Source organism: Acanthaster planci, linkage group LG11 (genome assembly GCF_054643075.1).
Source record: "Acanthaster planci isolate LZ-2023a linkage group LG11, COTS_SCS, whole genome shotgun sequence".
In the NCBI taxonomy this organism is placed as follows: Eukaryota; Metazoa; Echinodermata; class Asteroidea; order Valvatida; family Acanthasteridae; genus Acanthaster; species Acanthaster planci.
Window position 1 is genome coordinate 9,161,055 of NC_141787.1, and position 18,461 is coordinate 9,179,515.

The 18,461-nt window shown below is 42.0% G+C and overlaps 1 protein-coding gene and 1 long non-coding RNA gene across 9 annotated transcripts in view; both read right to left on the minus strand.

Annotated features, from left to right (window-relative positions):
* LOC110983868 (uncharacterized) overlaps positions 1-18,461 on the minus strand; it is a 92,202-nt gene that overhangs the window by 50,437 nt on the left and 23,304 nt on the right. The window lies entirely within an intron of this gene.
* LOC147797439 (uncharacterized) lies at positions 1,471-5,377 on the minus strand. Its single transcript, XR_015427242.1, has 2 exons — positions 5,053-5,377; positions 1,471-4,450 (listed from the first exon to the last, which is right to left on the minus strand). It is a non-coding gene; the product is annotated as an uncharacterized LOC147797439 (long non-coding RNA).

Here is an 18,461-nt window from a genome sequence, read left to right on the forward strand (position 1 = left end):
TACATGTACCGGTAGGCGGTCCCACACTGCTCCTCCCCCCCCCTCATCCCCCAAACTGAGTTGTCAGGAAGTGACTGATATCCTTTCCTATCATGACAAGACTGTGACGAATAAGTGGGGCTGTCAAATACAGGAATGTTTCTCATAAGTCAGCAGTCAACCACTGGTACCTACATGTACCACAAAATGAAAGAAAATATAATGATCTGTAGACATTACACTTATGCCGGTGTCTGTCCATTTATCACACAAAACAAGTTCAGTATGTTAAAAAAAAGAATTTTTTAAAATAAAAAACCGCTCTCAGACACGGCATGTTTTTTCCGTTGCTGTCTTCTTCAAGATGTAGGTTTAAATCTAATTCATTCAAGGTATTAACCACCATTACAGGCCCGGGTAGGTCCAATCCGCCACAGTTCTCCAGTCCTAAACTAAAGTGAGCACACCTACATGTACAATTTTAACATGTAAAACAACTTACATGGACCGGTACCTGTGAATGTGTGCATCACCAGAGCATCAGGACATGTACCGGTATGCAGACAATACAGTATCACTACTTTGAATACTTTAAAGATGGCCAATAGCTTTCATCACCATAGTTTATTTAGCAGACATTAGATAAAACACTCTGCAAAGCCACAAAGTGAATGAAAGATTGACCACAAGAATGTTAAATGGTGGAGCCATGAGTCCTTATCAAACTTGTGACAAGTTTCTTATATTTTTCTGTAACTTTTCTCAATTTTCCCTCTCTTATGGAATGGCAAAACAACCAACCACTCCGAGAGACTGATGTCACATTATATGCAAATATCAGAAGGAAAATAAACATGGCTTCCTTGTGGTTGCTATGGAAATCTTTGAGATTTTGTGCAAGAGCCTATTCTTTCTACTTCCCAGGGGTCACATCAGTGATCTCTATACACTGGAGATGCAGCTCTGCTCTGGGAATTGAGATGACTGCGTGGCCATCTTAGGCTATTCATTACAATGGTATTTTCACAAGTCACCGACTTTAGCGCTGTGCATGAATGCACTTAGTGAATGGACTTAAGTTGGAGGCCATTGTAATGAATATTATACGATGGCCGCGCAATCATTTCAATTCACTCATGCACTGCTGAGCTGCCTATCCAATGAATAGAAAGCAGTGGGTCACATGTTAATATTTGTAGCCAAACATAATTAAGGCATGAAAAAAAGTCACGACACTGCTGTAATAAAAGCAAACACAGGCCTAAATAGTTTAAACCACTGGAACTTTTGCAAATGGTATTTTTTTATTGCTTTTTTGAAGGTTAAATACATAGTCAAATGACTGTTTCCATACATGTATATCAACTTTTTTAATAAATTTAAGTTTCCTAAATGTTTTCAGCAAGCAAATATTTTGTTGACAATTGAAATAGAAAACTTTTGATATCAACAGAATCTTCCTCTATTGCCATCACAGAAACAATATCCTCGTTTGTGCGGAAAAGTAGAAGTAGAAAATCTGACATGTTGAAAAAGAGCACGAGTAACCAACCACAAACAAGATGTCAAACAGTTGTACGCTATGTACACATTTAAGAGTACTGGTGCTTACTTTGCATACATGTATTTAAGAGTAGTATTTAAAAGAAGAAAAGGAAAGCACCGGTAGTGGAAAGCACCGGTAGTGGAAAGCACCGGTAGTGGAAAGGCACCAGTAGTGAAAAGTTACACAAAACACGCCCAGAGGACGAAAATACTGCACACGGGCTACCATGAATTCCAGGCCGTTTTCCGATACTCGACTTGGGCTCCGTCTCAGGCTTCAAACTGTGTCTTTACTTCCTGACTTTGAGGTTGCAAGCGCAATAGTGAGTCTGATGGTGCCACAAAACATCAAGTCAGATGCAAAAGAGCCAAACATTACAGTACTTCGATTTAAGTTTAACGCTTCAGGCCCACAATTGGAGATTGGTTTCCTACACGAAGCCGGAGACGGAGACGAAGTTGAGTACTGGAAAACGGCCCCAGTTTTACCAAGCGACGGGTTTTATGTTGAGTATACTAGTAGGCCTACATGTACATGTAAATTGGACAGTGATCAACCCATAGTACGGTACATGAACAGTACTGGTAGCAAAGGCTGTCTGCAATAAACAATACACGGTAGGAAGACTAAATTCATGCCCCTCTCATCAATCTCCACTTATACATTCATGCAGTACTTTATTACACCAGTTGAGTACATGCTGCTGACAAACACAACAATTAATGGGTCAAACTAAGAGAAACTTCCATGCATTTTTAGGTTAGGCAAACAATTTTTGATAATACTTATAAGGTGTTACAGCTTGTAGCGGTTCATTCCAGAACATAAACGTACGTACATACATGTAGCCTGAATTCAGAGCTTAAAATTCAATTTTAATAACATTCACAATGTCCCAAAGAACAAAAACAAGGGGCAAAAATGTAAATGATTATTCTGCTATTACCCCTCTCTGAGTGATTTTTCGTCATTGGATTTTTTTCGGTTTTAGTGTTTCGGTTTTGAAATCACTTTCAGAAAAGCTTCACACAGAACATGATAGGGCAGTAGGGCAATCACGAAAACTACTTCCACGTACATGTAAAGGCGGTCACATACATGTCCACGTAAGGGTCCAGAAAATCGGTGCATGCATCTTTACTGTACATGTAACGTCTATTCTTAGTGGAAGTAAAACCACTTGGCCTTGAACAGTGTCCTGAGTTCCCATGGCAAACTGAGTTGAGATGTGGGTGCAGCACCAATAACCATATGAATAAATCTGTACGTACAAGGGACGGTAGACCAACACCTGAAGTTTGAAAACTGATAAATACTTACCACATGCATGCAGAATAACATGAATATACAAGAACAGAAAACGGAAACTCGTTCACACCTCAGGCAGAGCAATCTCAGCATCATTAATTTAAACAGGTGCTCAATCTAATTACTGCATGCGAGCCGCGGGTGCCAGATATGATTGAAAAGTACCATACAATGTACATGCTTGTTGTCACTTCAATTTGTTAGCGTGTTCTGTATTTACACTGCATGACCCATGCACATTAATGACCATGATAACTACTTTTTAAATACCACGGTAGCATTTACAACATGTACACATTTACCGTACCTGGTGAACACATTCATTGGACTACACAGGCACTGTACTGTACATTAATTGCACGTACCGATGCTCGTATAAACATCAGACAAGTGAGGTGGCCCAAATACCGACTTGATAAGGTACAGGTAGACTACAGTATGCAGTTTATAACACTTTCAAGAGAACATTAAAGGTAACAATTAGGCCTACCAGTAAGTCCAAGAATGGTGACAATGCACATGCTGTAGAATAGGATAAAACTGGATTTTGTTAAGTATTGCAGCACTTATTTTTATCAACGTAGCACGTCATGAACATGTACAACTACAAATATGCTACAACTACAACTATGCTACAACTTCAAATATGCTCATCTTGGTGACCAGCATCATCTTCGGTGGGATGGTCAAATGTACAGACAGGTCGACGGCCCTACACCCCCAAGGTTTTCCGTTACGGCAATCTTGCAGATCCTCACCCTCCTGGCCAACCAATTCAAGATAGCAAGGAAAGGATGTCCTGAAATGAGACCGTTTGCTTACCAGGGTACCAGCCACTATCTGGCGCAAGCAACCTGGTGCTCTCCTGTCTACAGTGGTGGCTCTGCCTTGACCCAAATGTACAGGAGATGATTGTGAGAGGCCAGTGAAGGAGTTGACAAGACAGCTGTCAGCACCACCTAGTAGCAGATATACACGTAGGATCAAATTCATCAGTTGCAACCTACATGTACATGTACCCGGTACTGTCTGGGAGGATGCTGACTCTTCACTCCTCCATCTCTATCCGGTTACTTCTGTTTATCAGCCTCTTCTTTAGTAGTGGTGGGAATGTCATGGGAAGATGATTCCTGAGAACTTCTGCCGTCATTACCAGCATTCAGATTTTCACTTGTTACACGTACGTCTCTATCATTTGGCCCATCTTCACTGAAATATGAAGCAGCCACGAAAGCATTTTCGACCTGTTGTCGATTATAAAGACGCTCCGGTGGTTCAGTATTTTGTATGGGCGGCGACAGGACACTCTGGCCCTTCGTTCCTTTAAAATGATATTGGTGGCTGCCGATGTCTTGGGTCGGAGGACATGCAATTGACTCACGTACTCCATTTGGGTTACAAGGCCACATTTTCCTCCCTTGGCACCTTCAGGCTCTTCTCTTGACTCCACCTATAGTTTGAGCCCCAAGCTGGACCAAAAATTTTCTGAGCAACGCAGGTTCCTTCTGTGGGTTCAGCACTTTGCTGTTTCACTGCTCAAGGTGGGCTCTTCCAGCAAAGTTGTATTACAGAATTCATATGGTATACTACGGCAGCTCCACAGTGCAATTGATGAGGCTGAAAAATGCAAATATACTATATGTAAATTTTCAGTACAAGAAGTGTTGGTCCCACACATGTATAGTGAGGGGGACCTGATGACCTTTTAAATTATGCTAAAGACAGACTAACAAACCTTAAAAACTACATGTTCATGTACATGTAGCTATAGTGTAACTTATGTCAATGAAAGTGAAAAATCTATTGTCTAAATATTTGTGTATGCACATAAATGATGATCTGGCAAATCAAAAGTAAATCGATAAATAGGACATGTACTTGACCAGTTGATCTCTGCAGTCAATGCCAAGGTACATTACGTGCACATGTACATGTATGTACACTGAACTGTACAATTGTGAATGAACAATGTACCAACACAGCTGCTTCACACGTTGTCACCGATAGCAGGTCACGGGGACTACACAGCTGCTGAATGTGCTGTACAGGTAGACATTATGGGGCCTAAAAACCTTCCTGGCGAGAAAGAAATTGTGGAAGATCTATACACAGGATACAAGTATAGACAGGGACTGTGAAATTAGCATGCTTCACTGTAAAAAGTGAGAGAACAAAGTCTGACATAAACTTCCATGACGACAATTGAAGAATCACTGTACCTGTGCTTCCAGCAGTTACAGAGTTGCATGTAATTTTGTCATACGTGATTAATCACGTGTACATACAAGTACCGGTATAGCAGAGCCTACTGGTACAGAGCCCGCTGCATGATGTACCCATGTGGTGCCCTTAAACCGTGACTGGGAAAACAAGAATGGTACATGGGACCTACACTGTGAGTACCACTTGTGCCGTACTTTTCCAAGAAATACAAGGAAATATTTTACTGGTTTTGAAGGGACAGTGTAGTGTCCATCATCTGCAGCTGTCAAAAAGTACTATAGGTGGTAACAGACAAAATTATTGTTGAAAAGCATAGCTGGTTTAAAGGTGACAATGGGACTAAACTCCCTGTTAAAATTCCTCTTCTTCGCAAGTTGTCATTTTGAAAGAAAATGAAAGAAAGCCATTCCCAGAAATGCATCTTCAGACAAAAGCGAAAATGTCATAATGTTAATTGTAGGAACTCTTCTTTAGATTTTGAGCTCTTTTGGCAAATGGCAGATGATGGACTATACCTTTAATGTGGTCTTTCCATGAAGTTGAGAACGGTACAGATTAAGTCGCTGATATTTTTTCAGAGTACCACACTTAAGTATATATTTGCAGCCACACACACACGAAGTCTACCGTACTTGGAGTAAAAAGGAGACAAACATCAAACACGAGAAAAGAAATTTCTGAGAACATGGAAATGCTTTTTAATGGAGCTGATTACCAGTATACATGTACAACGTAATTGAATAGTTTCACTGGAAACATAGGCATGTTCTTCATTCAGCCTTAAGTTCTTTTGTCATGTTTACAATAGTTCCAAGCTTCGATAACATGCATGTCCCGTAATTTGGCATAGTTTTGGTTTTTAATCTTATCACTTTCCTGTCTTTTACTTTATACACAGGTCTTCCTTCCAGTAAAAACAACCCAAATTCTTAAGGAATAACCTCAAGATATCAAGTCAAAATGTGCTTTCAGTACTAATCTCTGTAAGGAGACAAAGACAAAAATCACTTGAGTAGGCAATAATCTGCAACCTTACAAGTCACATCGATGAAACCTAGGAGTGTACATGTACGAGTCTGCCTAACAGGATTACAGTCCGACTGTTCCCCAAAGACCAATGTTGACCAAACTGTTTTGGAATTAAATGCCATTATGGTCTCATTCCCACCCCCCCAGCTGTGTTCATCACTTCTATGTGTGGTTATTAGTAGGTTGACACAGGGCAGACTAGCTCCTTTCTTAAGCCTGATTGTTCTCTTTGAGTACCTCTTGATCCAGGATTGAGCTCCATTTGAATCTGATATTTCTTCCTCCATGAATTTCAGCACGGCAATGATGCAGCCTCTTGCATGAATTTGTTATGACTGATGGTAACTTTGGTTGATGCCCAGCCATACTGGTACCCCATTACATATAAGTAATTCATCTTGAGTCAGTCTCCTATCTGAACTGCAAGCTTGCCAGGTTCAAGAAGTCTCATGTTGATCAGTGTGTGGTCTTCAATTTTATTAGCTGTGCTGAAATTCAAGCCCAAACCTTTACAAGCTGGGAGGATGGAATGGGTAGAGTAGGCGCCCCTACAACATTTTTCCCAGTGTCTCCACATTCCTATTTTTTCCTTTGTTCATCCTTTAAGAACTTTTTCTTTGGAGTCATTTTGACATTACTTTTGTGAAAATTAAACACCGTTCTCATGCAGCACCCATTTTTCTGGGACAGGTTAGCCAACAAGTATACTTTCCACTGCCATGTATGCATGAGGGTTGGCATTCATGCGGCCTTGAACTTCAAATGACAGTAAAAACAAAACCATGTTGGATTAGGTAGAATTTTCAAATTTGTACTAATAAGGAGTGTCTCTTCATCAGTGTTTTCCATGAAGGGTTTTAGCAGGGCAGGCCATCTTACCAATATTTTAGCCTGCCCTGCTACTTTTTTCGATTGGATTTTCCCCATTCTCCAACGTCTTCACAGTTTATGTAAGTACAAAGAAGTTTCCTGCACTTTGTGGAACGAACATGATGAGTTGCCAGCATCAATATTCAGCAGAACAGTATTTCACTTGCATCAATGATTGAATCTAGACGCAGTGCGCAAGTACAAAATTCTAGACTGATTCCAATCGCCCTGGTCATATCATTTTCACTTTGTCACATCGAGAACCAGGTATTAACATTTTCCTGTAACACATGAGGGCATCTTTTCTCAGAAAACATCCATCCGAGCTGTGCCCAAGTATATAACTCCAGAACCCTCCGCTCGGTGATGAGTTCCGATCAGTAAAAAAAGAAAACGCCCTTGAAAAAAAAGCAACTTTTTGATGACCAAAGCCCCCTCCCTATAACAACCTTGCCTTCTTTTCAAGTTGTTCACAAGAGCAAATCTGATTCAAGGAGTCAGAAGAAAGTGCCCAGGAAATGCCCCAGATTGCACCACAGAGCATCTAGACTCCAAAATTTCCCACTTAAGGGCCCTCAACCCCACATTGCAAGGGCTTATAGCACTCCACACTGGCATTTCAAGGTCATGCAGAACACTGTACATGCATGCCACAGTTTTAAAAAATCATGCACGGGACAGCAAAGTTCTTGTGAGGGTGGAATTGCCCTCTCCTTTCCCCTCCCCCCCAAATATAACCAAAGTTGTTTAGAGTTAAAAGCCGTGCTCTTCACTATCCTTATTTCCCACTACTCTAAAGCTGCTTCTGTAATCATTTTTTGAGGTGATGCAACTTTCCCTTGGGATCTACAGTCACATTTTCTCCAGGATTGGTCCCATTTGAATCTAAAATCGGTCCCTCCAAACTGGTAAGGAAAATGCCACAGCCTACATATTTAGGGCATCATCATGGCATCCATGTTACAGGTACATGTATACAGTATCCACTGTTTTTTTTTTTCCAAAGGCCGGTTCGTACTTTGGGCAAATGTGAACCCAAAGCGAATTTGATGTCATGTAAGATGATGCAGCAAAAATGTGTTCAATTTTGCAAATTCGTAGCGAGAATATTTGATCTGACGTCACGAATTCACATCGGTGTTCGCTCTTGCATGAAGTATGTACCACACTTCAGGTCGTCATCAGTCTGTTTCTTGCACGTGGCATCTGTCAGGTAAACATTCAAGACACATTTAGTCTGCTGCAGACTTCCGTCCTTGTCCTGAGTTGAATCATGTGCCTGACTTTGTACTTGCCCATCTGAATAATACAACCGCTAGTGTATAAAGCCAGTGATACGGTACAGTAGCTGCATTAAGCTAGCATATAGTGAAACAGGCTCCGCTGTGTAGCAAACAATGTTGAAATTCAAGCCCCAACTCTTTCAGTTCAAAGTACACTGTACGACTGTACATGTATTTTTAATACAGATGATTCGTTTGGAAAGGGTCGACAGATTTGCTGGTTCCTGCTATGTGGACAGCTTGGCGGGTGATGCCTTGATCGTTTGTCCACATGAAGAGCTATCATGCAGGGCGCATGCAGAGTTGGGGAGTGCTGCACTGATGACTGATGGATGCCACTGCCATGGAGTTGTTGCTCTAGACTCAAACACAACAACTTACTAGGTGTTGTTGAAAGTGGCGAAGAGCGTTGAACACCACTTGAAGTTCCAAGTTTCGAAGTGGCCATTTGTATCCTTAACTTGGAGAACTATGGCCCCTTGTGAGGGAGGAGGAACGGCCAGAAGGGGATCTGGGTCAGGCTACGTTGCTGCCGGCTGAGGCTTGGAATCTATCTTGCAGGCAAGAGAAGTGAAGGCCTCCGAGAGCGACTGAAGAGTCGCCATCCATGATCGGATCGGAGCGGCGTTTCGTCCCAGCCTTGGATGAGGAAGAAGAAGCCAAAGATGTTTTGGCCTTGCACTTCTAATTCTTTGTTGGAGTGGGGGGAGCTGGAAGGCGGGATGGATGGAGATGCGGCCGGGCTGGGATCCCCCGAGTGGTCGGTCATACCCTGGGAGGAACGTCCCATGTCGGGATCGGTGGCCTCATGTCAGGGGTCCATCGGCAGAGCAGAGGTCATATATAGCACTGCACATGGGGTGTGGCGGACGAAAGTCCCCGCCTCACAGCAGTCCAAAGGGGCTTGCATCGTCTGATGTAGCTTAAGGCTGGGTGCCGTATTGTAGTGCAGGTTCGCCCACAGTTGAGGCGGTGGACCGTGGCGAGCCAGCCGTGGAACCTGTTGTCCGCTTGGAGGGTGTTGACAGGCCCGGTTTCCGAGCGCATGTCACCGGTGAGCAGTAGTCAGGGATCCGGGGCAAAAAGGGGACGTCCCCCTGCGAGCCCTGTTGGGCCATCGGCTGGTAGGGTCGCTTGGGGATGTGGCGACACTCACAGTACCTGTAGCATAGAGAAGAAACAGCTTGTTAGGCTTTGGTCAATGATGATCAAGAGTGACGTCAGTTCGGCCCGACTGGTAGGCACCCGGAGTAGTCATCAGTGATCAAGGGTAATGTTGCAGCAGCTGCTCGCTCAAGCCGATCAATTCTAGCCATGGGTCATCAGTGATCAAGGGTAATGTTGCGGCAACTGCTCGCTCAACCCGATCAATGTAGATAAGGGTCCAGGGTATCTTGGGGCAGCTGCTCACTCAACCCCAGCCCATTGGGTATCTCACCATCACGGCCGTTAATCTTGGATAACACAAACCACACCACAACGGAGCGAGGCAACCTGCCAGCCCTGCTCCACGGCCAGACCCATAACAGCATTGGGCCGTTATTGTTCGAACAGACGCACCACATGGAGAACAAAGGGCTGCCCGCTAGCCCTGTTCAAGGGCCATACACGTACACAGCATAGTCCAATTAACGGTACCGGGTATGTCACACTCAAACCTGTAGATAATGCATGGAAAAAAGAGGCAGAAAAGAACAACAAAAGCACGAAATACAAAGAAAAGCGCTCTTACCAAAAACATGGAAAATACTCGTTATTTGTACTAAAAAATCAAGTCAATTCACAAACGTGAAAGGTTCAAAACTCGCAACTGCCATAAAGACACATCCGTAAATTAAAGGCGCTGAGAAAAGAAGGAAGAACATGGCGGCAAGACCGCAATGCATTGTGGAGGGTCAAGGGGCAGAATACATAGTCAAGTCTTTTCAGAGAATTGTAATAGGCACTTGGGAAATTTGCATATGTAGGCTGGGCAGGGGTATGTGAATGCAGGAGACTGTACAAACATCACGTCCACAGTTTCACAGCAAACAAAAAAAATCCCACGACACAGATTTACACTATGTATGCAAGTCTGACGAATTCCTCCTCATGATAAGCAGTTTTCTCACAAATAATTTCATGAAGCAAATTCTGGGTTCACAATTTGAACCCCCAAAAGAAACAGTTTCCTCCTGTAATGATATCGCAGCAAACTCTAGTGCCCTCATTTGTCAAAGAAAGCATGGAAATGTCTTAACAGACAGAGCACTTTTCCTTCCTTTTTTTCACTCAATCAAATCATTCACGACCCATAAACACGAAAAAGATACCAAAATAACAAATCTTCACAAATGAAATTTACATCATGGACCCTTGAAGGATCCACTCAACTCTCAGCCTGGGGTATAGGCTGAGCATGACCAGTAGAGACAAAGTGTAGTGGACCTTGTATCATGTAGCTTGAAATGAACCAGTAAACCTGGCACTAGCATTGTGTGGGACATGCTGTTCTGCAAATTGTAGTACGGTAGAATGTTTGCTCTTTATTATTTCTTTTTACGACAGTAAAGTTAATTTGATATTGGACATTCCCATTGGTTTATAAAACGAACATCTCATTTTTCTCAACATTGGACATTCCCGTAGGTTTATACAGGGAATGTCCACTGTGTCAAGAAAAATCAGACATTTGCTGTACAAACCAATGCGAATGTCCAATATCCAATATCAAACTACATGTAACTGCACTGTCATTTTCTTTATTTCTTTGGTGTGTTCTGCAGCACTTAATGATGAGGCATACAAATTAATGACCTTGAAGCTTAAGTGCCTTTTTACACGTAATAGGATTTTATTGGATTACACAGAGACAATAATTTCACAAGCAAATACCCATGGATGTGAATTGCATCTAGGAAGGTGCTCCTTGATGTTTGCTGAAGGACGGTCTGCATGGGGAGGAGCATGTATCCATACAACGGTTACCGGTACATGACATGTTGAATACTCCCATTTTGTACATGTACAGTTTACAATGATCATATTAACTGCAAAATTTTTCGATGGGAATGGAAACAAAACTACAGATTAGACTTGCAAAGGGAATGAACAATTCTGCATTTGCGGTTACAGACAATCTACTCCACTATGACAGGGCTTCTACTGAACTAAAAGCTAACATTTATGCACTAACTGCACATTAAAGAAATTCCCATTTATCAAAGAACTACATGTACATGCTACTAAAGAAATTCCAACATACTGCTAAAATAAAACTGAATGACTCTATTAAACTGTAAATAATCACGTAATGTACACACTACATGTACATCAGCCTACAATGAGCCGTTTTGGTATTTCAACAGTGCATGCTCAGAGCGAGGCTATGCGGGAACAACTACGAGGACATGCACACGCAATAGTCTGTTCTATCAGCATAGCCACGCCCTGACCCACGCGTGAGCTACTTACATCCTGAGAGACCTTGGCTTTTTTAAACACTGAACTGGCTCCTAAAATTGCAACAAAATCACACACTGCATATATCTTATCGGTACATGTACATCGATCATACCGGTAAATCTACTCTGACATGCAAGCATGAAATCATGTATACCAAAACAAAACTAAATGAATCATTTTTGTACCCGGTAAGTTCCAAAAAGAAGGGCAGGCTCAATATCAAGGTGTACATGTAAGGTTTATACTTGTATACTATCACGTGTGCCTCTTCTACATGTACATGTATAATGGCGAAAGACTGCAAAAACTGCATAGAAACTGAACAAAACTGTTCAAAATACACAGAAAATCTGTAATCTTTTTGACTTGTTTAACTTTCTGACATGTACACGATACATGTATGTGTGCATGTAAGGTATTCATGAATGGCACTACATGTAATTACATATATACCGGCATGCTTGGTCCATCTAAACATTTGTTCTGACAGCACTTGGAAGACAGTTAATTGCGTTTACATGTATGCCTCAGCTACACAGGAGTGTTTTATTCTGGATACCAGACATAGGGCATACCGGTTGAATTGTCAATTGTTCTACCGGTACCTGTACATGTAGTGATCATATCAATCAAAGGCAACACCGGGCCCGACCAGGAATGGTCAAAACCAGGCCCAAAGTCACAACAGCATACACGAACAACAAACATCATACATTATGAAAGGGATGGGCAACACCAGGCCCGACCAGTAATAGGCAACCATGTGCCCAAAGCCACGGCGGCACACACGATATACATGTAATTGATGAAAAATGACATGCAAGTATATATTAAATGATGAAATACTGTATGGCAATAATTGACAACCAATAAAATTGAACTTGAAAAACAAAATATTATCTTCCCACTGATGATACATTCAGTTGGGAAAACATAGCCTCTTTACAATTGAGAGCACTATAGTAGCCCTCTGCTGAGTATAAAACATTTTACCATGAATTGGTAATTTAAGGAAAAGTCCCTTGCCTCTGGCATATCAGATTCTGTGCTACCTTAACAATACATCAGCATGCGCCCAACATGTGACTACATATACAGTTACATGTATCTCCATAAAAAGGGACTGATGTACATGTACAACTACTCGTGACAGAAACAAGAACCAACAATGGCATGAGGGGTGTTTGAAAAAAAAAAGTAGTGAAATTGTTGAATGACACTGTTAGAAATTTGTCATTTTTAAAGCTTGTTTTCACTTTACTTCCAGTAACCATGGTGCAGAAAGACAACGTGTAAATTCTACAGGTATCCACAGTACCTGGTCGGGTAAACCCAGTTTGGTTCCCATATGAATACAGTATGTGTACATGTAGGGTGGCAATATCATTTAAAAAACTGTCAACCGTGATCTAAAAAGACTTTAGAATGAGCCAAATTCCTTGGGCTTCCAGAGCCACGGCTAGGTCTATTGTCTGCGCATCTCCACGCATGTCCAATGGAGCAAAGACCTAGACCTAGCTCTAGACAAGAGATTCAGATGCAGCCATACATCATACATGTACATGTACATGTAAATGCTGTTTTGTCTACCATGCAAGTACAGCTAGCCATAAGTACAAAACCATGTAGAGTGTAGGAACCGGTACCCTGTACAACTTGTATTAAAGTGTTGAAAAAATCATATGCAAACATACTATTACACTTAATATGAATTACATACTTGTTTTAACTGTTAAATGGAAGTGCCTCTTACCTGTAATTTGATACTAGACATTGTGAAATGTGCATTCTGAGACAGAAATTGATACAACCAAGATCAAATTTTCTGCAAACGGTGGCCCTCCACACAAAATGGCAGTCATTATTTGTAAACTTTTGGGGAGAAAATACAATGTACCAGTACATGAGTATCATGTTTGGGAAATATTTGTACCCCTCAAAAAGCTCTAGAAAAAAAAACGGTGTACTGAACATGTACCCAGTACTGAGTATACATGTTCCTTTTCCTCCCAAACATTGTTCTGCAATACTGCTAAAAAACATGTACATGTACTTCCTGGATACACACACTGCATTTCATAAGAAGTTATAGAAAGCAGTAACTGGAACTAACAGTCCATGGATACCAATCTACACGTTGTACAAGAAGACATACATGTACACTGTAGTTCACATCAAAGATCGTATAGCGCCATTTGAGTAAGCGATACGCCTGCGCGGTTTACGGTTATGCTTGGGTACAGGCTCACCAGGTGCACGTGCCTGCCACGGCGCCTGCGCCTAAGCAGTAATGTGCATTGCGCATGCGTATCGCTTGCTCAAATGGCGCCTATGAGATTACAACGTTTTACGTATATTCGCGGTGAAGTTCTCCCGGCGCTATACGATCTTTGGTTCACATTAACACTGTACACATGTATGTACGTACATGTACCAGTATGTTACATTTGTCTGACCAATGTAGCCTTCTTTAAATACATACACTGAATATATACATGTAGTAAATGTACTTCTGAATCTTTATGAATAAATTTGACAACACGTGTTTCTCAAGACATCATCTTTAGCAAATGCATGAAATTATAACTTTTTGGCTCTTTTCAATACATTTGGGAAGACAATTTTTATGAACTAACCTTGACTAACGCACAACCACATGTACGAGTACATGGTTGCACCCACGTACATGTACATGTAACATGTACATTATGAATAGTGCCCGTACATTGTACATGTTGTTTGTCTCTTTTCCAAATATGGGTGACATTGTCAGTTTTTGGCTCTCAGTAAAGTTTCCATGTCAGCCTTCAAGATTGAGTCTTGGTATCCTGTATCACTGGCATGCTTAATGAATTTTTGATGGGGGTCAACTTGTCAGGGCCAACGGAATGACAAAGAGGCCAAGATGCTGAACGTTGAAGGATGACTTTCTTAAACTTATGTCCTTGTCCAAAGGCTTGTCCCTCACAGCTGCTGCTCTGTAGGGGTACTGCCTCTTTATCCTTTCCAGGCTTGCCAGCACCATTTGTCAGATCAGGGTCTTCAAGATCCAGTATGATGGTCCTGTAGTGGCCCCGGCGATCAGGATAAACACACACTTTCCTTCCCTCCGTCTGTCTTTCCTGGCTGCTCATCAATCTCCTCCTCGGAGTTGGAAGCTTCTGGACGGGAAGATCACGGCTGCTGTCATCAGCGCGTAGATTTTCTTTTGCCTTGTCATCAGGAGTGTAATATTCAAACTCAAGGGGACTGGGCTTGAATACTTTGGTGGCATGTTGAGAATCATGCCCTGGTGGTTGAGTGTTTTCAACAGGATGAAACATGGCAATTGCCTGTATCCCCGGTACCAAATCGTCGAACCAGTTCATGTACATGTATTTGTGGCTGCCGTCGTCGTCAGACGGTTGGCATGGGATAGACTCCTGTTCTCTTCTGTTTGGTCCTCCAGCCAGATCTCCTCCTTCGGCACCGATAGGCTCTTCTCCTTCTCCTACATGTAAGTCTATCAACTCCTCCATACCATCAGGAAAGGAAAATGGCAATGCCGGCCCCATGTTCACTTCAGCGCAGTGGCTCACACTGGTGTCACGACAGTTGTGGGGTCAACACATTCACACCTCATCCACAGTTGGCCTAGAGCTGTACTGTACATGTAAGTTGCAGTAATCAACAAATCCCAAGATGATAGTGGAGTTGGATGAGCTCCTCTACATGTACAAGTAAACCACTAACTTTCAGAGTTTTGTTTGACCTGTTTATTCCCTCTTCTGCCTTCACACTTGATCAAACTATGGCACCGTGGCAGCACATGTACATATAGTACTGTACTTTGTAAATTGGGGTATATATACTGTACCAGTACGTGTACATGTACTAACCGTACATGTACTGTACACAGCTATGCAAAGACACTGTACGTGCATGTACAGGTGCAGCTGGTACTTCATACTTTTTACATACCGGTACACACATACATGTACGTGTATACCAGGGAAATAATGGTACCAGGGGTGTGCATGCTCTTGAAGTTTCATGGAATTCTCCACCAGCGTACTAGCCGGGTAGGCTGGTACCATATACCGTACACTACCGGTACGTGCATCAGGTAGCGGTACATGTAAGTATGCTACCAGTGCGTCATGAAAAAAAATATGCTTCCACTTAAGGTACAATGTACCAAACCAAGTGGGAACAAAATACATGTAGAAACTTCAAAATTGCTTCCATCAAGACCAGACCAAAGTACATGTAAAAAAATCTAACAATTGAGTATTATTAGATTTTAGGGATGTACATGTGCATAGTAATAATAATAATTGAAAATTTATAATGCGCATAGTAATGTAGCGTGGACTCAGGGGTTCTTTATTATCCCTCAAGACTGCTTAACAGGAAGAGGAAGTGGACACAGGATTTCCAACCAGAAAAACTGAATTTATTCACTACACAAACTCAGCGGACAACTTTCCTCACTGCTGTCAGAACAACAACTGCCTATGTGACACTCAAGCTCTAGAAAAAAAAACACTTGTCAAGCAATGTATAAACATTGTGTAACAATTCCTTAGGCCACCTAATGTAGGCATTTTGCCAAATCCCCTCTGAGCCGCCAAACCACAAGCATCCCAAAATAGAAGCCAATTTCCAGTGCGCACCCAGCACAAAAAAATACAGGTCAGAACATCAGTTTGTCACTCTCAAAAGTGGAGATAATCCAGCCTTGTTTTGAAACGGTATATCACCGTTTGGGCATTTAGAGCGAGCGGATTACCAATGGAGACAAAAGCGCTCCACCACCGCAGCGATGAGCCACACAGCACCGCTGCATACTAATCTGGCCCCTATTGAAAAGAGGTCAGCAGCACATTGTGCCAGGTTCATGATCAAAAGAAAGTTATATAACACTGCACAATCTGGGCTCTTTTTACAAGGCTGCAGGCCTGGCTGAAAACCTCGGGCGTCAACAGATTTTTGTCTGTCAGGCTAGAGTGCCCACCAGACAGTCCTTCACGTGGGTGTACATGTAAGTGTCCAGTAAATGAAGATACATGTAGGAATTTTTAAAGAATTTTGAAAACAGAAAAAAATGATAATCATCCCACCCCAGCATTATCAACATTGATAACTGCCACCAGCAGCAAGTGGTTAACCCTAACACTCCTCAGTCCTCCAACAGGTAAAGGATTGAGGAGGGTTAGGGTTAATACACAAAAAATGCTCATGCAGGATGGGGACTCATAAAAGACTAAATGCCTAGATTTTGCCTAAGCAGCTGCAGAAAAAGTTTCTAAGATGAATTACCCCCCTCTCCCCATTGGTTTTTCTCCTTAAAGTGTCAGGCCAAAATTAAAGCAAGGGCTCGTCCCTGGAAGCCAGTGGAGAACCTTTTGCCCTCTTACCCAAGGAAACATAAGAAAACAAACATTCCAGCTATAATTTACATTTAAAAAAAGTGTCACAACTTGTAGGAATTTCTGGGGCAGCTTTTGCAACTTTTTGTTTTATACATTACAGTACCTGTACCGGTGCATATACCATAGATGCTGAGCACTACTGCAAAGTTGGAGCATATTTAAGGACAATTTCAGTTTCCAGTCCCATAAATGGAGGCCATGCGCCCCGTATTTCACCTATATTGTAACCGAAAACCATATCGTTTCCGAAAAGAGGGTTTTCAAAATATGCTGAAAATTAGGATAGGGCCTACACACTCTTACAGTCAGCTAGACTTTCTCAACCCTATCCCAGTTACTGTTCAATTACCCAAATATTTGCAATCTGAGCAAAGGTACAAAAAAACCCAGTATTTTCCACTTTAAAAGCTCTGGTGGTCTTATTGTAACAGTATTTTGATAGCTACATGAGTATACCTGTAGATGTGAAAAGTGATAGCATTTCATTGAGGTACATGTACCGGTACATTAGACCTTTTCCCTTTGTGCATTTGGTCTTCATGTACCGGTATTTCTATCATTGTAAAACTGAACCGGCCAAGGATTCTGCAGATATTGTGCACGATATGGGGCCAATGGGTACCTCCCCCACATGTCCAATCCCTATACACACTCTAGAGTATTGTTACCTAACACATCCCCCCTAGAAGTCTGTAAAGAATTCCTGAGATTCCGATCAAACAATGACCAACACAAAGGCAGGGGGGTTCTCTCCGCCCCATACATGTACAAAGTATCTTGCATCATATGATTCTGCAGGCAAGCAATGAGAGCAGCTGCAGGGGCACTTGAGATAATGTGTAGTCAGGGAGCAACCGATTGGCAGGAAGAGGGAAGGGCCAGGATGGAAGGACTTTCAAAAAATGAAGTGCACCAAGACACGGCAACAAGGGCACTGACTACAGATTATCTCAAGATCTGGGTACAGGGTGACAGGTTTGTAAAGATAGATTACTTAGATTAGCCTGAGATTATCAGTGCAGGTTACATTGGGCAATTGAGATTTGAATATTCTTTGGAAAGCACAATTTACAAAATACCTGTACAGTGTACCGGTATGTACAATGTATTAGTACCCAGTCTTTCAAAGCCATATGTATGTACGGCATAATACAGTACAGCGTAGGCCTACTGGGTAGCAGAAAGCAACAACCCATGCAGTTTGACTGAAATGATGCTGAAATGTCATTAATGCATGCTCATTTTATTCTGGTATTGTTGCCAAAGCTAGCCTTAACAGCACTCAATTGATCTGAACAATAAATTGCAGCTACACATTCAACCAAGATGGATGAAAGAAATCAAGCTGGCAATCTGCTGTCATGT